The 24,559-nt window shown below is 45.9% G+C and overlaps 1 long non-coding RNA gene across 1 annotated transcript; it reads right to left on the bottom strand.

Annotated features, from left to right (window-relative positions):
- Positions 1-12,674: 12,674 nt before the first annotated feature.
- LOC142245928 (uncharacterized) lies at positions 12,675-18,879 on the bottom strand. Its single transcript, XR_012724818.1, has 2 exons — positions 14,953-18,879; positions 12,675-14,299 (listed from the first exon to the last, which is right to left on the bottom strand). It is a non-coding gene; the product is annotated as an uncharacterized LOC142245928 (long non-coding RNA).
- Between the last annotated feature and the right edge of the window lie 5,680 nt (positions 18,880-24,559).

Consider the following 24,559-nt stretch of genomic DNA (forward strand, 5'->3'; position numbering starts at 1 on the left):
ATATATTTAACCATGATCTTAGTCTAATTATAGATAAAACACTTTTTTTTCTGTCTGAGTATGTAGTAGTCCACCCAATCTGTTGTTTAAACATTTACACATTACATGGTCTTCTTCACACATCCCCATCTCACTTCTTTTGTAATAACCATGCCTCGACCACCATGTGCTTCATCCACCATTTTTAGATCTGACCTAAAATAGCACATGGTTTATCATAGTATTGCGGCCTAGAGTCTCCACATCCACAACAAAGTTCACTCTCATCCGGATTTTTCCAGTGACACCTAGAACAGGCCCATACCACACCATCGCCATTTTTGGTCGCTCACAAGGTACATTTTTATTATATACATAACTCAAAATTCTGTGTTTCTTTTCCCTTTCCCCTTCTACCCAATTCTCTCTATATAGACACTATATAGACTTTTAGAAACCCTTCCCCATGCATTGTTTTTCAAAACACCTTTTTTTTTTTTTAGTGTACTAATCTAGCAAAGTTCTCTGCAACAATATACATTGCTGGGGAATTTTGAGACCTTACAATAGATAACACAGTTCGTATATACTGTACACTAATATCCATGAAAGAAAGGAAAATCAAAATATTAATGAAATACTGGCAGTCTGTATCTCAAGAAATCTAATTCTCCATAATACACGTCTCTGTTGGATCTATTTTTTCTAAATGGATATAATACCTTCCAACATTATTGGGGTAAGTCTTTATGAATTTTTAGATTAGCTAACACGGTGCAAAAATATGTATTTACCTGCCCCTATTCTATTTTAAGATATAATGCTGCCACACTTTTACAACACCAATTGTTCAAAATTTTCACTTATTTGTACAATAAGGGGTCGACACTTCAGGGACTCAAAGTAACAAATTTTGTACTTGTAAACTCTCTATTCTCACCAGGCTATCCAACATATTCCTCTGATTCTTCCTGAATCGTCTGACCACCTTGTAAAACCATTTGCTGGGCAACTTCCCCCAGCATGATGTAAATTTGAATTAGCTGGGTTAACATACACCCCTGTCTCCTGCACCTTCTTCTTCTATTTCAACCTATCCTTCTGACTGCAACATCTGCGCTACACTTTACCAAACACCTGTGCATCTTCCCACAATCCTTTATCTTTCAACTTCACTTTCTTTCCCTTCAGCGCCGCATTCCATGTGACGGCTATAGCCATCCACTCCTAGGCAAACCTAACACCTTAGAAATCTCTGAGGCATGGCGCACAACTTTCTTTTTCTCTCTATCTGTCACTAGTTCTATAACATTCTGCAAAACTTCTCAACTTTCTTTTTCTCCACCTAAGCATTGTTGCTGTCTTGACGGCAGTTGGATTACACTAATTCAAGACTATATGGTGCACGCTACAGTCCGGCCGGCACTGGGGCGTTCCACCCTTACTCTAGCTCCCTCAGCTAAGTAAAAACAAAGGTGTCCCGTGAAAGGAGGAGGATGTACAAAAATGTCACATAAAAGAATGTCCCGCCCTCCGGACTTGGTCAGCTGTACCAATTTATTGTCCTAATCCCTATTTTCGATCATGGGTATCCCCCCCGTATCCTCAAACTACGGATCGGGTCAGTCTATCCAGCTATATCCAACTGCTGCCGTCTTACTCCCTACAATCCATCCTCCGGATCCCTTGTGACAATTGAAATCCACACCACAGGTTAGGATTCGAGCTACTGGGCCCCCAGCGGGCATCACCACCAAGTCACTATCGGTTACCTGTAACTTCGATGGGGACACAAGGCATGTCACCCCCTCCTCTCCAAAAACAACCTTTTCGGCAGTGAATACACAGTATGTAACACTTACCGGGGCTGTTGGTTGATCAGGCCTGTTGGAGCGGAGGGAGGTCCTGGTCCGTGACGTCCAAGGTATCGGGGTGTCCAGGTATCGGGGTGCTCCTTATGGGGGCCCCACGATTTGGGCGCCAAACTGTTGGGGGAGACCTCCCGGTCTCTCAGGGTCACGGAGGTGGATTTCAAATCAGAACTGTGCAGATGTATATGAATCAGGAAAATGACCACACAGAGAAACGTGTCTCTATTTGGGAGAAGTGGATGCCTTCTGCCAGTGTATTCAAAAGCATAACATTTTATACAGCTTTTTGGACAGTCCTGTAAAACAACATTCCTTTAAGGCATTCAGGTGTGTCTGGGAAGAGAGGAAAGTCTATTCAAGACTATTGCTTAATCATGAGTCTAACCGGTTTTCCAAGACTGGAAGAAGACATTGAAGAATGTCACTTTACTTATTTATGAGACTGCAAGCTCATTACTTAGCCCTAAGCATAGTTGGTTTACGTTTACAATCCTTGCAACATTTCATTCAGGTATATGTAAAAAGCAATACATAAAACATAGAAAATACAGCTTAATCTTATTATAATATAATATCATACTGGACAAACGATTCATAGCCTAGGCCTTCACATTATCATTCTCCCCCTGTGCCTGACCGGTGACGTCACTCCTGTGCAACTGCTGTGTTGAGAGCACAGATCGCAGGGCGGGAGGACGCTGACTGGAGCAGCAAGGGAAGCGGAGGGAGGTCAGTATGGAGCAGTAGGGGAATGAGGAGAGAGGTGAGGACAGAGCAGCGGTGGAAGGAGAAGAGAGGTGAGTACTTGTTGGTTTCTTTTTGTTTTTATAAATCTGTGAGTACACAGTGGCCAGAGGCCTGGGGTGCTGCATGATACATGGAGGCCTGGGGGGCATGCTGCATAATACATGGAGGCCTGGGGGGCTGGCTACATAATACATGGAGGCCTGGGGCGTCTGGCTGCATGATACATGAAGGCCTGGGGGCGCTGGCTGCATGATACATGGAGGCCTGGGGGGCTGTTTGCATGATACATGGAGACCTGGGGGGGCTGGCTGCATAATACATGGAGGCCTGGGGGCTGGATGTGTACCACCCCGGGGCTTGGCCGAGCCGCTCGGATCCGTGCTCATCGGTGGGTGGCTCGAGCTCCTCACAGACCCGGGGGTCACATCGCTCTGAAAGGGGGTTGCTGGCGCTATATGAGGGGTGGTGTTCGGTGGAGAGGTCCACGGCCGGGGCCGCAGTTGTTTGGGGATTTAAGTTTGTGACGCCATCCACGGGTTGTGGTGAATGGATGGACACCACCGCTGCCGTTGACTAGGCTCCCGGGGATGGTGTTGCACAGCTTGGTGTTGACCCCTCGTTGGGTAGGGGGATTATGGTCCCGGGAGCCCGAGGGAGGTGCTGAGGTGGGGGAATGGATGCGTGCTGGCGTATCGATGCGGTGCGCGGCCCGAAGGCACTGTTGTACTCACTATTACAAACATGCTGGAGTCTCTGGTAAACCAAACAAGATGGTGGACGGTGCCCGCATCCAGCTGCGCTTTTCCCCTTTTCAGGTGGGTGGTTTCTGCCTTTTTCCTGCACGTCACTTTTGTAGAAATGATATCTCCTGTGCCTGAGCAATGGTAGTCCGCTCCCCAGCCTGATGTATGTTAGTAGAGCCCATGTGCCTGCAGACGCTGGCCCGTGGGGTCTCGATGCCTGGGCGGTGGCTTTCTACCCCTATCATTGGGCTGTTGTCTTCAGTCGGATCTTAGGTGGGAAAGGGCCTAAAGTCCAGTCTTCAATCAGTTGATTCGACTCAGTCCAGTTGTTTCTGGGCCTCGTACTGGGTTTGAGTTTCCCTCCTGGTGCTCCGGTTTCCAATCGGTTCCCCGGTTCTGTACCGGCGGGCCACTACCCGGTCCCGGTCTCTTACGGTTCCACCGGCTGTTATTCCAGCTCCTGCAAGCGGCCACCACCGTCTGCCTCCTTGCCACGGTACCAGGGGTACGACCCCGGCACCGGTCAGTGTTAATGCTGCAAGCCTGACACATCAGGCCTGCTGCGCTTGAACTTGACTCTCCACTTCACCGTCACAACTCAACTTAAGCTCACTAACACACTGCTCCCCACCGGGAACTGCACTGTTTTTCCTGCCTCATGGCCTGTGTACTCGGTGGGTGTGGCCAACCGCCTGGCTCCGCCCCCTGGTGTGAACATCCAACCCTGAGGGAGGTGACAAGGGTTTTGTAGGTTGGCTGCTGTCACCTTATTAAGGGGGGGAGGTGTTTGTGTAAGGGCCTACCTGTGACTACCTGGCTAGTCCAGGGCGTCACATTCCCCCTTGGTTTAATGCAGACCGTCCGCGGGCTGCCCGTCCACCACCGGTTTATTTTGTTGCTTTTTAACTGGAAAACAGTAAAACAGGGTACAAGTATAATAAACTTTGTACAATTTTAAGCATATTTTGAAATCTTCCCTTACGGGAGGCATATTCTTAAACGTTGCAAACTTAAAACATTTTTATTAACAACGGGAATGGGACCGAGTCCTTCTGTTATCCACACAAACAAACCTAGCCTTGATGCTGCCCCTAAGAAACGGGCAGCACCCCTTTTCCCCAGTCGGGGAACGGGCCCAGGTGTTGCTTTACGGGACGGGTACAGGGTTCCACACCCGGTTGTCTCTCAGGGGCCCCACGTCCAGGGGACCCCCGGACCCGGCGGATCACCACCGGTTGCCTTGGTGATGGGACCTCGGCCATCACTTTCCCGCAGGCCCATCCTCCAGTCTGCCTCTCCGGAGGTAGTGAAACGGGGTAGGTCGGTCCAGGAATTATTTACAAGCCCAAAAGTTTTTGGGTGGCCTGCAAGTTCACGGCCCCGTCCATTTTAAAACGGGGCAAATCAACAAAGTCCCAAAGGGCTGTATGGTCCCAATGGGGACTTTTCAACTTGGTAGCCGGGATCCGCTACCTTCTACTCGTTATCTTCATATTCCTCCTCCACTGTAATTTCAGAGCTGTACGGTGGGGGAGGGGACTGGGAGCGCCTCGGGCCTTCTTGATGTGCCCTCTTCTGGATGATAAGGGCAAACCAGCCCCTTTCCCCGCAATGGCGAGTGTAACTGACCAGTTCACCGGGTGCCAGGTCATGGTCCGGGTGACCCATGGGTAGGTGCGGGTACACATCCCGACGGGAAACGAAAACTTCAGCCTCCAGGCCGGGCTCATAAATAAATCTCCATCCACAATCGGGGTCAAATCGCCGGACCCAGTAGGTGGCGTTCCTTAGGTTTTCTTTCTCCCGGATGGTACGGGCTAAAATCTCTGCTCTTCACTTCTCCCTGGCCTCAATCTCCCGGCCCAGCTGATTTGGCGGCCGCTCCCAGTATGTGGCGTCTGCTTGCCCAGGGTTTCTCGGTGCAGGGATCTGGCCCAGGCGGAGCTCCCCGGTGTCGGCCATGACCGACACCTTCAGCATTGGGGAACCCCGCTGTGTCGCGGCTGGCTCTGCTGCTTGGCAGCGGCAACCCTGCGGGACCTCAGCCGAGGCCTGAGACCCGGGAACGACCAGCCTCACCTGCTGGGCTGTAAAGAGGATAGGACCTAGCGTCACCTTAGACAGGTGCTCTGGGGTAATAATTGTAGACAGGTAAAAAAAGTGAACCCCGGCACACTGTATAGTTTCCCACAAGAAAAGCGGACACAAGTTCAGTAGTCTTGATCTATTTTTTCTTTTTATTGTGAAAAACTTACAATAAAAAGAAAAAATAGATCAAGACTACTGAACTTGTTTCCGCTTTTCTTGTGGGAAACTATACAGTGTGCCGAGGTTCACTTTTTTACCTCACCTGCTGGGCCTTCTTCCGGGTAGCACCCGCCTCCTTCTTGGCCGGGCGGACTGCCGGGGCCTAGGCCTTCTGCAGCACGGTCACTTCCGGGACCAGCGGGACCACATCGGGCACTGACATCCTCCGGGAAGGGTCTTTCCAAGAGAGCGGGACTGGTGCAGGCCGAGCGTACGGCCGTCCGCATGCTGCCTCCACAGGCGGATCCTCACGGGCGTCAGGGATGGGCTCCGCCACTGGTGACGGGGGTGGGGAACCGGGCGGAGAGGCAGCGGCAACTGCTATGGGCGGTGAGGGAGGCAGTATGGAGGACAGGAGCAGACCGGGTCCCTCAGCCGCAGCGGCCGGTCCTTCCAGGACACAGGGGCGTGGGTCGCCTACCCTTTCCTCCAAAACTGCCGCCATCTCACGTGCCCGCACAGCGGCAGCTATCCCCTCCATTTCGGCTGCCCATTGCTCCATGAGGAAGTGCACCTGTGCTTGGAGATGGCAGCACATCAGGGTCGTCCGGGCTTCCACCCACGCCGCTGTTCCAGGCGCGGGCTCTGGGAATTCTGGCTTGCCGGACGGGGCGGACATGATGCACTGTCGGGGTCCAGGAACCAGATGGGTGGCAGAGTCCTGGAGTCCCTGCCCTTTAACCCTTCGGTCACATGGGACAGGGTCTTCGCCCGCCCCCCTTGGTCTTTTCGGGGCACTCTGCCTTCTTTCTGTTCTCAGGGGGCGGGACTTTACTTTTGCGCCCTTTTCCTTGGAGAAGATGGCTTGGGCAGGAAACTTTGCGCCACAGGACAGTGACAAGATGGCAGATTCTGCAATTTTTCAACGAGGACTCCGCTGACGATAAGTTCAAGGCGCACTTCCACAGGTAAGTGGATGGGTTCAATCCTGATCGTGATGCCAGAAGAGTCGATGTGTACCGCCCCGGGGCTCGGCCGGCTGCTGAGACGCTCGGATCCGTGCTCGTCGGTGGGTGGCTCGAGCTCCTCACGGACCCGGGGGTCACGTTGCTCTGAAAGAGGGTTGCTGGAGCTACGTGAGGGGTGGTGTTCGGTGGAGAGGTCCACTGCCGGGGACGCGGTTGTTTGTTGATTTAAATTTGTGACGCCACCCACGGATTGTGGTGAATGGATGGACACCACCACTGCCGTAGACTAGGCTCCTGGGGACGGTGTTGCGCAGCTTGGTGTTGACTCCTCCGTGGGTAGGGGGATGATGGTCCCGGGGGCCTGAGGGAGGTACTGAGGCAGGGGAATGGATGCGTGCTGGCATGTCGATGTGGTGCGGCGCGGTGCGCGGCCCGAAGGCGCTGTTGTACTCACTATTACAGGGAAGAGTTGTACTCACTATTACAAACACGCTGGAGTCTCTGGTAAGCCTGGGCGGTGGCTTTCTACCCCTAGATACATGATACATGGAGGCCTAGGGGGGCTGGCTGCATGATACATGGAGGCCTGGGGGGGCTCGCTGCATGATACATAGAGGTCTGGGGTGGATGACTGCATGATACATGGAGGCCTGGGTAGGCTGGCTGCATGATACATGGAGGACTGGGGGGGCTGGCTGCATGATACATGGGGGTCTATGTGGCTGCATAAAAAAATATGAAGGACACCTTATATATGGACTATAGGGGTGAATTATACATGCATGGAGGTTTATAGGGCTGCATTATAGATGGAGGTCTATGGGGCTGCATTATACAAAATGAAGGACACCTTATACAAGGAATATAGGGGTGCATTATACATGGAGGAGAATGGGACTGCATAATACAATATGAAGGTTTATGGGGCTGCATTATAATACATACAGTTAGGTCCAGAAATATTTGGACAGTGACACAATTTTCGCGAGTTGGGCTCTGCATGCCACCACATTGGATTTGAAATTAAACCTCTACAACAGAATTCAAGTGCAGATTGTAACGTTTAATTTGAAGGTTTGAACAAAAATATCTGATAGAAATTGTAGGAATTGTACACATTTCTTTACAAACACTCCACATTTTATGAGGTCAAAAGTAATTGGACAAATAAACCAAACCCAAACAAAATATTTTTATTTTCAATATTTTGTTGCGAATCCTTTGGAGGCAATCACTGCCTTAAGTCTGGAACCCATGGACATCACCAAACGCTGTGTTTCCTCCTTCTTAATGCTTTGCCAGGCCTTTACAGCCACAGCCTTCAGGTCTTGCTTGATTGTGGGTCTTTCCATCTTAAGTCTGGATTTGAGCAAGTGAAATGCATGCTCAATTGGGTTAAGATCTGGTGATTGACTTGGCCATTGCAGAATGTTCCACTTTTTTGCACTCATGAACTCCTGGGTAGCTTTGGCTGTATGCTTGGGGTCATTGTCCATCTGTACTATGAAGCGCCGTCCGATCAACTTTGCGGCATTTGGCTGAATCTGGGCTGAAAGTATATCCCGGTACACTTCAGAATTCATCCAGCTACTCTTGTCTGCTGTTATGTCATCAGTAAACACAAGTGACCCAGTGCCATTGAAAGCCATGCATGCCCATGCCATCACGTTGCCTGCACCATGTTTTACAGAGGATGTGGTGTGCCTTGGATCATGTGCCGTTCCCTTTCTTCTCCAAACTTTTTTCTTCCCATCATTCTGGTACAGGTTGATCTTTGTCTCATCTGTCCATAGAATACTTTTCCAGAACTGAGCTGGCTTCATGAGGTGTTTTTCAGCAAATTTAACTCTGGCCTGTCTATTTTTGGAATTGATGAATGGTTTGCATCTAGATGTGAACCCTTTGTATTTACTTTCATGGAGTCTTCTCTTTACTGTTGACTTAGAGACAGATACTCCTACTTCACTGAGAGTGTTCTGGACTTCAGTTGATGTTGTGAACGGGTTCTTCTTCACCAAAGAAAGTATGCGGCGATCATCCACCACTGTTGTCATCCGTGGACGCCCAGGCCTTTTTGAGTTCCCAAGCTCACCAGTCAATTCCTTTTTTCTCAGAATGTACCCGACTGTTGATTTTGCTACTCCAAGCATGTCTGCTATCTCTCTGATGGATTTTTTCTTTTTTTTCAGCCTCAGGATGTTCTGCTTCACCTCAATTGAGAGTTCCTTAGACCGCATGTTGTCTGGTCACAGCAACAGCTTCCAAATGCAAAACCACACACCTGTAATCAACCCCAGACCTTTTAACTACTTCATTGATTACAGGTTAACGAGGGAGACGCCTTCAGAGTTAATTGCAGCCCTTAGAGTCCCTTGTCCAAATACTTTTGGTCCCTTTAAAAAGAGGAGGCTATGCATTACAGAGCTATGATTCCTAAACCCTTTCTCCGATTTGGATGTGAAAACTCTCATATTGCAGCTGGGAGTGTGCACTTTCAGCCCATATTATATATATAATTGTATTTCTGAACATGTTTTTGTAAACAGCTAAAATAACAAAACTTGTGTCACTGTCCAAATATCTCTGGACCTAACTGTATAGGACTATTGGGGCTACATTAAAATATATGGAGGACTATGGAGGCTACCTTATACATGGTCTATGGGTGTGAATTATAAAACATGGAGGACTATGGGGTGCAGTATAATATATGGAGAGCTATGAGATGAATTATAATATATGGAGAACTATTCCGGGTCCGATCATTAACTTCCGGTGGTATTCACTGCACTGCTCGTCACTCGGCAGTTTTCGGATTTTTACAGCCGTGTTCACAGTGACGTCAGGGTTCACCCGAGTTCATGACCCATGGACTCGATTGAACTTTGACTGTCAGTTTGCGAGTCTTGCATTCATATCACCAGGCACAGTGCACACTCTGCTGACAGGAGCGGGTTGCCTACATGTATTTCCATGCAGCTGAAGCGCTCCTGTCAGGAGAATGTGCGCCATGCTGGGTGACACCGATGCGAGACTTGCAAGAGTCATACGCAAGCCTCAGCTGTGCACTCGGGTGAAGGCGCTGACAGCTCTCAGCTGAGTCTGTGTGAGCAGATCTGTTTGTCTTCTTGCACAGATGTATCAGAGCTGAAGATGCTCACCCGCCTTTGGACTACATCAGAGAGGTTTTTTTGGGTAATAAAGATGGAATCCTAAATGTCTTCTCTTTTATTTCTAATAAAATATTTTTTTCTCTGTGTTGTGGTTTTATTTTAGTGTTAAAATAACAGACAATCACAGATGCCGTCAGAGTGGGCATCTGTGATTGGATGCTGGAGTAACCTGAAACAGAGTCTGCAGGACACGTCGCGGGAGCGGTAAGTATAATAATACTGTTTTTTACTAATGTGCTTTTTTTTTTACAGCCCCAGGACCCGAACTGTAGCAGAAGCTTCCCAGAAAGAACGTGTTCAGGATCATGTACACAAACACTATAGTGGGCTTTGCATGCTACGATATCGTTAATGAATTATCGTCGGGGTCACATTGTTTGTGACGCACATCCGGCGTCATTAACGATATCGCAGTATGTGACACTTAGGTGCGACCTAAAACGATCACAAAAACGGCAAAAATCGTTTGCCGCGGAGAGGTCGCCCTAAAACAAAAAATCGTTTTCTTCTAATTAACGATGTTGTTCGTCATTCCTGCGGCAGCACACATCACTATGTGTGACACCGCAGGAGCGAGGAACATCTCCTTACCTGCCTCCACTGGCTATGCGGAAGAAAGGAGGTGGGCGGGATGTTTACGTCCCGCTCATCTTCGCCCCTCCGCTTCTATTGGACGGCTGCCGTGTGACGTCGCTGTGACGCCGCACGACCCGCCCCCTTAGAAAGGAGGTGGTTCGCCGGCCAGAGCGACGTCGCAGGACAGGTAAGTCCATGTGACGCGGTAAAGTGAGGTTGTGCGAGACGGGCAGTGATGTGCCCGTGTCGCACAACCAATGGGGGCGGGTATTATTGCTAGCGAGATCGCAGCGTGTAAAGCCCGCTTATGTGTTCGGTACGGACCCCAAACTTTACAGTTTGGTTTCGCCCATCAATAACTACTACAGATGAGCAAACCTTTGGAGGTTCGGTTGACTGGCAGCAAACGAACCGAACCGTCACTTGTCTGAACCTGGACTGAGGAGATTCAGAATCAGTGATTGGCAATTTGAGTCTCCACCCTCATACAGCCAGCAATAAGGGTATGTGCGCACGTTGCTTTTTACCTGCTTTTTACCTGCTTTTTTGCTGCTTTTTCTTCTGCGCTGTTTAATGCCAAAATGGATGTGTTCTTCTATTCAAGCAAAGTCTATGGGAATTTGGGTTTCTTGTTCACACTATGTTGTTCAAAATGCTGCCTTTTTGAGGCAGAACTTTGGTCAAAAACTCAGCTTTTCAAAGAAGCAACATGTCAATTGTTTTTGCCATTTGGGTTTTGCACTGCAAAGCTGAGTTTTTGACCAAAGTTCTGCCACAAAAAGGCAGCATTTTGAACAACATAGTGTGAACAAGAAACCCAAATTCCCATAGACTTTGCTTGAATAGAAGAACACATCCATTTTGGCATTAAACAGCGCAGAAGAAAAAGCAGCAAAAAAGCAGGTAAAAAGCAGGTAAAAAGCAACGTGCGCACATACCCTAAGCAGATCACTTCCGGGGGAGGGTGGGCAGGTTTTTTCAAACTTTGTATTTTGTTGTACACTTTATCTGAGCACGCTGTGGTTACCCGCAGTATGCCCCATTCAAACACTGCAAGCATATAGCTGAACACAGTGTTGCTCGTGCGAGTTAAGTTTGCACGTAAAGCATCCGAACTCCGAACCCGAACCTTGATTTTTTAATTTGGTGTTCGGTTCAAAAACCGAACCTCAAGTTTGCTCATCTCTACCAACTACCTGCCTGTTCTACTCGGCAGAGATCACTGCCATCATAGACTGCTCCAGACGGAAACTCTGTGGCTACCGCTGGGGTCATGTCGACAGAAGAGCAGCTTCTCCTCCAGGGCGTGACTGCAGATGCAATGTTGATTTACGGATGACTCCCCACTTTCAAACTTCAGAGAGCTGGCTGTCAATCAGCATGGCATTGTCAGTCACATCCCTTCAAAAGCGCAGCCAAAAAAAGAAAGAGTTAAGGCCCATTTACACACAACGATATCGCTAACTATATGTCGTCGGGGTCACAGAATTCGTGACACACATCCGGCGTCGTTAGCGACGTAGTTGAGTGAAACAGCTTCGAGCGAGTGTTAACGATCAAAAATACTCACCTAATCGTTGATCGTTGACACGTTGTTCATTTTCAAAATCTCGTTGGTCGTTGTGGACGTAGGTTGTCCGTCGTTCCTGAAGCAGCACACATCGCTACGTGTGACACCCCGGCAATGACGAACAACAGCCTACCTGCGTCCTCTGGCAACGAGGTGGGCGTGTCATTAATGTGGCTGGTCTCCGCCTCTCCACTTCTATTGGTTGGCCGCTGTGTGACGTCGCTGTGATGGCGCACGAACCTCCCACTTAACAAAGAGGTTGTTTGCCGGCCACAGCGACGTCGCTAGGCAGGTAAGTATGTGTGACGGAGACTAACGATATTATGCGCCACGGGCAGCGATTTGCCCGTGACGCACAAACGACGGGGGCGGGTGCTTTCAGTGTCGCTGCGTGTAAAGCAGTCTTTACTCTTTTGAAGGACAGTAGCAGAATCACCTACTGGAGTGATCAGTGACCGCCATGATCCGGCGCCTAATACAACAGGCAGGTAGTTAGCAACTAGTTCTTAGGCCCATAGTAAAAGAATAAAACAGCACGGGAAAACCCCTTGAAACTGTGGACCCCTTTGTAGCTTTAAGCTAAATTTAATAGTAATCCATTCTTTACTTACACTTCATGAGCAAAATTTTGGTGAAAGTGTAATTGGCAAATAATCTATATACATTTTGATCCTCAACTTTTGCAACTATTAGTTTAATACACAGTTAAGGGATTCTGAAACAGAAATCTTTTTCCTTTACACAGGTTATTAGGTTTTGCATTTTATCATTTTAACGTTTTAAAAATATTCTCCAAACAGTTCTTCATAGTTAAAACTTTATTTTCTCATGATTCATTATAGTCATAACAGCACTGGAAACATAGAAACATGTAGGCACAGATGATTTCTGTATCTGTATATTGAGTAAAGTTGATGAAGGTTCAACAAGAAATACAGCCTGAGTGCTACACTGTGTCATATAATAAATATCATGCTTTTGTGTTAAAATTAGCCATTCATCATACATGTTCAATATATCCAATGTACATATCAAACAATTTGTTTCCGTTTGCATACATTTAAAAATAAAAGAAAAAAAAAGAAAATGTCTTAAAGCTGTTTATTATTTTATATATTCTACAATTTATTGTTTTTTACTACCAAAATAAGCATTTTGTACCAATTATAGCATAACAATCATTGAAACCAGCGAACTCTATGCAAAAAGTACTGAAAAAGTACACTACTCATATAAGGGTTAAAAAATCGGAAAGCAATTACTGGTTCAAATCTAATATTGCTTACTGGCCTTGCTGGGATCCATGCAAGACTCTAACATACATCATGGCTTTAACAATTTGGAGATTGTGAATGAATAAAAATGTAAAAAAAAGAAATGACATTAATATGTAACACAATAAATAAACGTATAAAAATATAGAAAATAATTGACTTTTTTTTGCTTTAATGCTTTGATGATTTTTTGCTTTTGAAGTTCTACCCTTCATCTTTTCTCGTTCTTTTATTTACATATTCAGTGCTTTAAAGCATTAAAACTATTCCGATAATACATACAGTAATCATGTAAACGCTGTTTTTTTGCTATATGGAAACAATACTACCAGTCAACAGACAGCAAATGCTAATAGTTTTCCATCAAAACACAAAAATACCACGATAAATAGACAAGAAAATATATTTCCATGCCAGTCTATAATTAGATAATGTCAAGGTAAATAGAGCGAATGCATTGTGTGCTGTCATAGTTAGATGTGGGTGCAAAAATGGAAAAGTAAACTTGAGAGGTGGCATCAAGTATTTACAAATCTAATTCGAGGACTCCACAACACTCATGGATTGGTATTTTTACCAAGCGATGACTACTAAAGTCATGATATTGGCATATGAAGATTAACCTATTATTGCATGCTAGACTGTCAGACAGGTGGCTTAACTATAGGTTTAGCCCTCCAAAGCCATCTGTGGCCTCCGACTAAACGTCTTAGGATAATATCTGAGCTATTCTATCACAACGGCTTACCTTATGGATACATACAAAGCTATATAATATGGTAGTGTTTTTAACGTAAGCGCTAATCTTGGTACTCCAATGTGTTTTCTTTTTCTTTACCAGTAATGCAACAAAAAATTGTAGCAATTAAGTAGCAAACTTTTAACACCAGAGAACTATACATAATGCACATATACCGTAGGCTCAGACTTGAAGCCACTTTTTGTGCTCTAAAATACAGTGCCATATTTGCGCTCTAAAGTCTGTATTATCACATAGTAAACAGGTTAGTGTTATACAGATATGGAACAGTTTTCTCAACATCAAATGAAATATCCCAATTGTGCTTAGTTAGAGTATTGGAGGTTTTTAATATTTATAGTTGTCAGTATATTGTGCCTATAGTAACATAATTACATGTTCATTTTAAGGCCTGTGCCACACATCCGTGCCTCCGGCACGTGTTTGTCATTTTTTACACGTACCGGCGGCACGGAGACATGTACAGCAATGCTACCCTATGGTAGCAGGCACACACACGTAAAACCACACGGAACGTGTGTCCGTGTGCGTTTGTACGTGTGTGCGATTTTCAAAGCGCTGACATGTCAGTGTTTTCTCCGGCAGCACGGGTGTTACACGGCCCGCACCCGTACCACACGGGTGTAGTGTGGATGCGGTCCCGTGTGACACGCGCCGGAATAAACACACGTCAGGGAAAAAAATAAAAAACATTAACTCACCTTCTCCAGCCCTCCTGTCTCTGCCGCTGCTGCCTCTTGCTGCCGACCGCCGCTCATTAATCTCATAGAATATTCACTTCACTGCCTGGCAGCAGCAGCAGCGGGGAGACGGGAGGGCTGGAGACCGAGGATCAGCACCACGGACAGCAGCGCGGACAGCAGGAAGGACCAGGTGAGTATAATAATTACTGATTCTACGTGTGCTATCGCGGATAGCGCACGTAGAACACAGGTGGCCCGCACGTACCAGAGACACGTACTTACCTGCACGCAACACGCAGGGAAAATACGTGTCTCTCGGCACGTGCGTGAAATTCACGTGAGTGTGGCAGAGGCCTAAGACAAAGTTCGGATTTCTTTCACCCACGGGAAAGTATTAGGCTATGTGTCCACAGTAGAATGTACCTGCGGATTTTTGTCACCTGAAAATTCGCGACTTTCGCGGCAAATACGCACCCGCGGATTTGCCGCGGATTTGCCGCGGATTTACCGCGGATTTTGATGCGGATTTTTTTTTTTTTCCCCATTCAAAACCAAAAATCCGCACCAAATCTGCACCAAACAATTGACATGCTGCAGATCTTTCCGGATCAAAATCCGCGGCAAATCCGCAGCGGAAAAATCCGCAGCATGGACACAGCATTTCCAAAATGCCATTGAAATGGCTTGGAAGTGCCGCTGCTGCAGATTTTCGGGAAATCCGCGGCAAATCCGCAGCAAAATCCGCGCAAAATCCGCAGCGTGGGCACATAGCCTTTGGGTATGTGCACACAATCAGGACTCGCTGTGTCCTGGGCTCATCGGGTCCTGACCTGCGGGGCCGCGAGTCTCCTCTGCAGGAGAACACAAGAGACTGCAGCTGCTTGTGCACACAATCAGGACTCGCTGTATCCTGGGCTCATTGGGTCCTGATCTGCGGGGCCGCGAGTCTCCTCTGCAGGAGAACACAAGTGACCGCAGCTGCTTGTGCACACAATCAGGACTCACTGTGTCCTGGGCTCATCGGATCCTGACCTGCGGGGCCGCGAGTCTCCTCTGCAGGAGAACACAAGAGACCGCAGCTGATTGTGCACACAATCAGGACTCGCTGTGTCCTGGGCTCATCGGGTCCTGACCTGTGGGGCTGCATTGTCTCTTCTGCAGGAGAACGCAGGAGACCGCAGCTGCCCGCGCCCATGATCAGAGCTCGGTGCACTGCGTTCTCTTGCTTCTGTTCTCCCTATGGAGTACACTTGCGACTCCGCAACAATCAATTGACATGCTGCGGCTCGGTAAGTCGCACAGCAGGGCAGTGTTTGCTGCGGGAAAAACAAGCACAGTGGCTACGGGATTTCTAGAAATCTCATCCTCTATGCTTGTACTGTACAATGCAGAGTTTCAGACACAGCTGAAGTATGCTGCATCCAAAACGCTGTGAACACTGATTGTGTGCATGTACCCTTAAAGGAATTCTACACTACTTGAACCACCCCTTCTTAATGGGAATCTGTCAGCAGGTTTTTCCTATATAAGCTGAAGCCAGCATGCTGTAAGGGATAAGACAGATAGATTAGGCATGCCTGTGTTGTCACAGTCCTATCTTTTGTCTATATGCTTGTTTTAGCAACTGGACCCATATCATTGCTGTGGCTAGCTCGCTTGTGCCTTGTTGTCTGGCACACCCCCTCCTCTGATTGACACCTCACAATCAATGTACAATTCATATAGAGAGCCTGGTGTGGGTGGGTCAGCTCAGCGGACTCTCCTACAGGACTAAAGCTAAACATGCACATTGTGTCAGAATGGGTGAACCCAGTAATCTAAGTGTTATATCATTGGATTCAGGGTCTCTTTGCCTACATAATGCTGCTCTCAGATGAGGTAGCAAAAACCTGCTGATAGTTTCCCTTTAAAGGCTAGAGCCTTCATTATGTAATAAGAAAAGTTTATATACAACTTCTACACTGGTTCCGGGAATCCTTAATAGTAAGGCTATGTGCGCACGTTGCGTATTTGCATGCAGTTATGCTGCGATCTGCACCGCAGTGTAACTTCATGCGTCCTGCGTCCCCAGCATAATCTATGAAGATTATGCAGGAGACGTGCGCACGTGGCGTATTAGAGCGCAGCATTTCGGCTGCTGCCCGAAGCGCGCGTTCTTAGAAGTGACATGTCACTTATTCCTTGCGCTCTGCCTGCAGATCCCGCTCTGTCTATGGGAGGGGCTGCACTCAGAGCGCATGGAATCGGCTTTTTTTTCTTTCATTATGGATTCTTTCTGCAGCGAAATGGGGATGTTCAATTAGTGGACCATCCCTTTAATTTGTTGCTCTTTCCACACAAAGGAATACATCTGAAATCTTGCATGCTAAAATGTCTAAAGATTTTTGTAGCTCAGAGCTACACTTCTCCTCTCGACTATGCCAAGTCAAATTACTGCCCAAAAATATTGTATGTCTTTTACTTGTTAACACGAATGCCCACCTCAGCACCACTTACAGCAACTTGTGTACTGAACATGACTCTCTAGACCTTCCCCTGTAGTTACAGACTTTGGTGATGTTTATAATTTAAAGCAAACATTTGGATACAAGAAATGTAGAACTAATAATTAATACTAATGATCAGATCATAATAGTAGTTTAGAAAGTAAGAACAGTATAGTCCCATGTAATGCTACTCATAAAGATCAAGTCAATGAAATAAAACATTTCAGAACTTAAGAGTTTCCAGTCTTGTCTAAGGTCTAATTGTACATAATGCCAGAAAAATGACATCCCAATTATAATCTGAGCAATTAATTTAATGGATCTGATTAGTGATAAAGGAAAGGGCGTTCTTGCATATCTAAGCAGTAGATAACAGTACAATAAATCTAGCTTCTCTTCTATTCCTTTACATAGTTTGTGCTTTCAAACATGCAGTGTTAATGGTGCCTTTAGGCCAGACCAATCAGGCTCAATGGGTAGCTGCCATCTTGGACTACTGTGTATCATCTGAATATTTATTATTCACTACTTTACTTCAAGGAAAAGTAACTTTTCTTGGTACTACCTAGGTGTTTGAAATCATGACAATTTCTTACACATGTTTTATACAAAATCTCCACAGTTGACTCACTGGACTGAAAGACACGGTTTATGAAAGGAAACACAACAAAGAGACTGAATATTGTAGTTGGTGCCCAGGCAAAGGAACGTGATTGGTAGATATAGGGCTGCACGATGGCTCAGTGGCTAGCACTGCAGTCTTGCAGCGCTGGGGTCCTGGGTTCAAAATCCACCAAGGACAACATCTGCAAGGAGTTTGTATGTTCTCCCCGTGTTTGCATGGTTTTCCTCCGGGTTCTCTGGTTTCCTCCCACACTCAAAAAACATACTGATAGGGAACCTAGATTGTGAGCCTTAATGGGGACAGTGTTGCCAAAGTATGTAAAGTGCTGTGGAATTAATGGTGCTATATTAAACGAATAAATATTATTATATAGCCATCACATGCAGTAGTAATAGCCTCATGCTCTTATGTGGTTATAGTTAAGCATGGTGACAAATTAAAAAAAAATAACCAATATTTAGATATCCTATAAACAAGAGTTTTAGATTTTATTTTGGAGAGTATATCCATATAGTAGGAAGAGAACATTTTATGGTACTTAACCTGCCAGCATCAAGACGGCTTATGGCTGATAGGCAAGCACATGGTGTCTCATAATAGGTACAATAAAATGTTCATACTTGCAAGAGTACTGCATGTAATGATATCATAAAACTATAATGAGCACATCATTGTCATGGTCATTGGGAAGTAACTTGTCACATAATCAAAGGGTTCACAATATTGGTTGTAGGGCTTCAATCCGCAATTATTTTAAAATCTATAGAAGCTGGACAGCACTGTATGAGTTAGCCTTTACAAAAGTACTCCCTAGATTTACAGGAATTCACTGCCATATCACCAAGCACTCAACAATTAAACAATGTTTCATATATAGTTTTCCGCAAGGAGAAGGATGGGTACAGAATTGAGGGGCCATAGGGCTTTAGATGATCAACTGATTCAAATGTCTCCCAAAGAAAGTGTGATTTCAGCTCACCTGGCTCCAGGATTGCACAGCCAAAGGTCCAACCAATCCAGAAATTCACCAAGAGAGAGTGCAACACATCCACTGATCGATAAAATCATTATTTTATTGTTTCACCAGAAGTTAAAACAGTCATAGGAAAAAACATCATATCCCTATCCGATAATGTATAATAAATGTCCCAGACGTAGGGTTTCAACCCTACATCTGGGACATTTATTATACACTATCGGATGGTGATGTGATCTTTTTTCCTTTGGCTGTTTGTACTTATGGAGAAACAATAAAAGAATGATTTTATGATTAAAATGTCTCCTATATGCTTCCTTACCTATGAGATTTCTGAATGATCATAACTAGTGAGGAGTAGCACTACCATGCTCGGATGCTTGGTACTCGTAACGACCAGTTGGACGCTTGAATGGGTGCGAGGCACCTGAGCACCTTAGTGTAATGGAAGTCAATTGGGAGACTTGAGCATTTTCTCGATCTTATGCTCGATTTCCCCATTGATTTCCATTATATTCCGGTAATTGAGTTGTGCCCCTCTTAGCATCCAACTGGTCATTACAAGTACTAAGCACCCGAGCATGGTAGTGCTCGCTCGTCACTAAACATAACCCCTTTTTCATAGTGTCAATAGTTGTATGACATCTAAATTCATTTATTGTTAAGGAGATGTCTATTTTGAGTTAAAAATATTTATATATATTTATCATAAAAAAATATACAAGTAACTAAAATAACTAAATTAAGAAACATTCCCAGATCAAAGATACCAGCAATGATCCTGGGTGCCAAGACCTTCTGTTCTTGGTTGTGCTCAAAACAAAAGTTTCCTGTATCGAGATGTAACCAGTGTTCTGTGTGAGAACAGAAGCAGACTGACCGGCAGAACCTTCCTGGACATCCCATACTTGTATATGTCTTAGGCTACAATGACTATTGTAATACAACAAACAAGTCAATAACTAAATAGTAATTAAATTAAATACATTAAATAAATCCTGCATTTGCTCCATAAAAATGGTTTGTCCAGATATAACTTTATATTCTCATTAAAATAACTAAATGAATGAATTCTCTGTTCATGCATCATCCATGATGAAGATGGTGGTTGGTTTATATATTTTAATCACATCTAAAGATATTCTTTTTAAGCTGGACATTCCGTTTTTCATGGAGCAAATGCAAGATTTATTTAAAGGGAACCTATCACTAGGTTTTCCCTATATAAGCTAATATACCACCTTTAAATCGTCTTGAACAGCACTCCACCAACCAGTTCATAAGGGCCCAGCTCCCCCGCATGTCTAAGAAAATACCTTCTATATTCTTCTTGCACCATATGCTATTAGGCAAGATCCGGTGTGACAGGTGTCACAGGTCTGTGCTCAAAAGGCAAGGGGCACAAAGACAAGCGGAATAGGGTCTTTACAGTGGGAAGCAGGTTTAGGATGGGGGATATAGGAAACTGCTCACCCACAACAACAATGTATTAAGCTAGGGGGTTGATTTACCAACTTCATCTAGAACTACTTGCAGGTCGGTACTCGGTGCCTTCTCTGTCCCCATAATCACTGGGCCTCCTGCCTTGATTGACGTGGCTCTTTGGTCTTCCACTGTCTGTTCAACTAATGCACTTCCACAATAAAAATAGGAGCTGCACCAGCATAACAGACTGAATGGATGACATAAGAGATGCAAGCCACGTCACTCATGGCAGGACGGCCAGATACTGCAGCGGATAAAGGAGGCCCTTTGTATAGACCAGCAACACCCACTGGTGCAGCAGGATTATAGAAGGTATTTTCTTAGATATGTGGGGGAGTTAGAGTGCTGGTGGAGACAACTGTGGCAGGGGATTTAGTTTTTTATAGGGAAAACCTGTTGACAAGTTCCCTTTAAGGTATGTGCTCACGATCAGGACTCGCTGGGTCCTGGATGCAGCGGGTCCTGCCCTGCAGGGCTGCGCGTCTGCTCCGTAGGTGGCAGGTGAACGCACCAGACTGCAGCTGCTTGTGCCCACGATCAGGGTTCATTGCGCTGCGGTTTCTTCGCTGTATTCTCCCTACAGAGGACGCATGCGAATCTGCAGCAATCAATTGACATGCTGCGGTCTGGAAAGACGCACCGCAGATTAGTGTTTGCTGCCGAAAAATCAAGCACAGTGGGCACAGGATTTCAAGAAATCTCATCCACTATGCTTGTACTGTACAGTGCAGCGTTTTGGACGCAGCAAAAACACGCTACATCCAAAACGCTGCAAACACTGATCGTGGGACGCACTCATAATGTGTTTAATGTATTATTCTTTGTATTACTATGATCATTGTAGTTTAAGACAAATACAAATATGTAAGGTCTAGGAGGAAAGCAAAATAACAATTTACTGTTTAGGATGACAATGTTTTCTTTATTGGCCTTTGAGCCAGAAGTTTGTATTGTTTTGAAATACATAGCTATACGTAATTGATTTTTTTATTTTATTGTCTCAGACTATACAGGATGGTCTTTTAGTGCATAATGCCATGTCAGCTACAATATAATCATCTTATTGTTGATGACCAGTGTTGTAAGATGATGGCTGCTAATGGCCTTTGTGTGCAGTAATAGGCTGTGGCTATTTTGGGCAGCAGCCATCTACTTAGCTGAAATATCTAAATTGGTACCATCTAGTTTCCCTCCAAACTGAGATGCCAAACTGGATGTTAAGATCAATATTTGTGTCCTAGGACTGAATTGATGGTGGGCTAAATGTATTTAATATGAGTCTACAGTTGATGTGCACATCGATTAATCGATCACATGACTTCTATTACTTAAAGGGGTATTCCCATCTCCAAGATCCTATCCCAATATGTAGTAGGTGTAATAATAATAATAATATTAGCAAATACCTCCAATTAGAAATATAGTATAGTTCTCCTGATATGGCCATGTCTCTCACCTAATGTGCAGAGCATTGCAGCTTAGGTATCCATGGTTACGTCCACTCATATAGTGAGTTAATCAGTTAGTTGCTCAAGGTTGTAACCATGGATACCTAAGTTAAAATGCCCTGCACATGAGGTAAGTGACATAGCTAATCAGAAGAAGTATACTACATTTCTAATTGGAGAAGAAATGGAGCTTACAAGGCTGTTAATGTAAAAATATCCAAGTTTTTATTATACAAAATTCATATTATATTAAAATAGTTTCGATCAGTATAGAAAAGGTACATATACGGTGCTACATAGAGAAAAAGGTGAATTACCACACATAAGTGGGAGAGCAAAGGTGATAACACCCCACATGGACATAAAGGGGCAAAGGGTCATACATAAATATAGATGGCTGGCTAGTGACTATGGTGCCTCTGTCTTAGTAACAACCATAATTCTATATAGCCCAATCAGCATAGATCCATAAGGCAGGACAGAGATTTGCCAAATATCAGGCTAATCATGAAAAAAGTCACAGAATGACTAACAAATATGGCGCCCTCACCCTGGCTGGACACATGAGGTAGTGTAGCCAAATCGGCATAAGTCCGTTTTATGCCGGATAGGGATCGCCAGTACAAAGCCAGTCACATAGAGAAGACCCTAAGAACCCATAACTTACACATGGTTAAGAAGAGGGGCGAACACCAGAGCGTCCCAGGACAGTGCCACGAGCCTTCCACATCTGCTGGCTTCATCAGGGAAGGTATACGGCAATTGCCGCTCAAGGACCTTATAACGGAAGTCGCTAGACTTCATTGGGCAGCCCATGACCTGGAAAATGTGTCCCAGCCAATCGGATCCCCCCCGCCGCCGCGCCGATCCTTCAATCTGATCCCACTTTGAAGTCACGTCTACCCCCTGTACCTTTGATGACTGCCAGGCGATGTAAAAACCTTAAGGACTACTTGGTCAAAAGTCATTACATACCACCAGTGACCAGTATTTCTTTTGGTTCGTCTGGACCTATTAAAGGTTGCTTCCCTTGTGGTCGCTGCGTTTCCTGCCCGAATGTCTCCCGCTGCTCTTCTTTCCATACTAGTGATGGGAGAAGAAATTTTCCTATAAGAGAACATATCTCCTGTACTACCATCAACGTCATCTATTATGCAACATGTGATTGTAATATGATCTATATAGGTATGACGTCAAGGGAATTAAGAGTAAGAGTAAGGGAGCATGTGAGGGACATTCGGGCGGCAACCACAGCGACCAACGTGGCAGAATTAAAAACTATACCGCGCCACTTTAAAATGGTCCATGGATGCAACCCTAGATCCTTTATGGTCAGGGGTATTGACGTGATTCATTGTGGGATTAGGGGGGGAAATGTCAAAAGACTTTTGGCCCAACGCGAACTGAAATGGATTACCATTTTGGACACGGTTACACCAAAGGGCCTTAATGAGGCTCTAAATTTCGCTCCGTTTCTATGAGTGGCTCTTTTCATGTACGGCACCATTCTTTCTTAATTTAGGATTTTTTAATTTAGGATTTTTTAATTATTTTGTACTCTTTTTTTGGCCCTATTCTTAATTTTCAGTGTTCTTAATTTATTTCTTTTGCCTTCATAGGACCTTGTCTAGCTATTATCCATTGTGGTTGACATGTTGGACTTGGACCAGACATCGATTTTTTGGAGAAATTGTTTGCACATGATTCCGTTATGATATGGACGTACTGCTACTTTAAGAAGATCTCTTCATAATAATTCTCCTGCCCTCTGGTTTTATGTAATATGTTTGATGCCATTGTTATCGCATTCCTGTGGTCTTATCTATAGGATGGCAAGGATACTTATGTATTGTTCACATTTCTTATTTCCAGCTATTAGCCTGTCCCGCCCTCTGGTTGCTGTGCGCGCTCCCATCGCGCGGCTTGTTGTCCCCGCTGCCTGCCCGGCGTCCCTTTTGGTGGGGGCGGATGCTGCGGACCCCTGGGCCCGGGGGTCCGCCGCGTCCCCCCTCACTGGATTGCCGGGGACGTGGTGCGGACTCTCGCCGTGCTTTGGCGTGCGCGCCGCCATGGCAACCTGATGGCTGATTGACGGACTCTAGCTGGGAGCTGTGTCCCGCCCTCTGATCTCCGTGGCCCGCGCGCGCCGCTCGCCTTCCTTGCCCGCCCCTTGGCGGTCCTTTGTGGATGGGGGTGGCCTTGGAGCATGTGTCCTTTTGCTCCGGGCTCCCTCTCCCATTGGATGGCTGAGGGGCGTGTGATGTTGGGCGCGCGATGCGCGTGCGCGGCGGCGGGGATCCGATTGGCTGGGACACATTTTCCAGGTCATGGGCTGCCCAATGAAGTCTAGCGACTTCCGTTATAAGGTCCTTGAGCGGCAATTGCCGTATACCTTCCCTGATGAAGCCAGCAGATGTGGAAGGCTCGTGGCACTGTCCTGGGACGCTCTGGTGTTCGCCCCTCTTCTTAACCATGTGTAAGTTATGGGTTCTTAGGGTCTTCTCTATGTGACTGGCTTTGTACTGGCGATCCCTATCCGGCATAAAACGGACTTATGCCGATTTGGCTACACTACCTCATGTGTCCAGCCAGGGTGAGGGCGCCATATTTGTTAGTCATTCTGTGACTTTTTTCATGATTAGCCTGATATTTGGCAAATCTCTGTCCTGCCTTATGGATCTATGCTGATTGGGCTATATAGAATTATGGTTGTTACTAAGACAGAGGCGCCATAGTCACTAGCCAGCCAACCTTAGATCCTCACAAGATCTCCTTCTCTGCTCCTCTCTTATTTCCTCTTCCCACAATCGTGTACAAGATTTCTCCCGTGCATCCCCCATACTCTGGAACGCTCTACCTCAGCACATCAGACTCTCCACTACCGTGGAAAGCTTCAAGAGGAACCTCAAGACCCACCTCTTCCAACAAGCCTACAACCTACAATAGCC

The sequence above is a fragment of the Anomaloglossus baeobatrachus genome, chromosome 1, assembly GCF_048569485.1.
Source record: "Anomaloglossus baeobatrachus isolate aAnoBae1 chromosome 1, aAnoBae1.hap1, whole genome shotgun sequence".
NCBI classification, from domain to species: Eukaryota; Metazoa; Chordata; class Amphibia; order Anura; family Aromobatidae; genus Anomaloglossus; species Anomaloglossus baeobatrachus.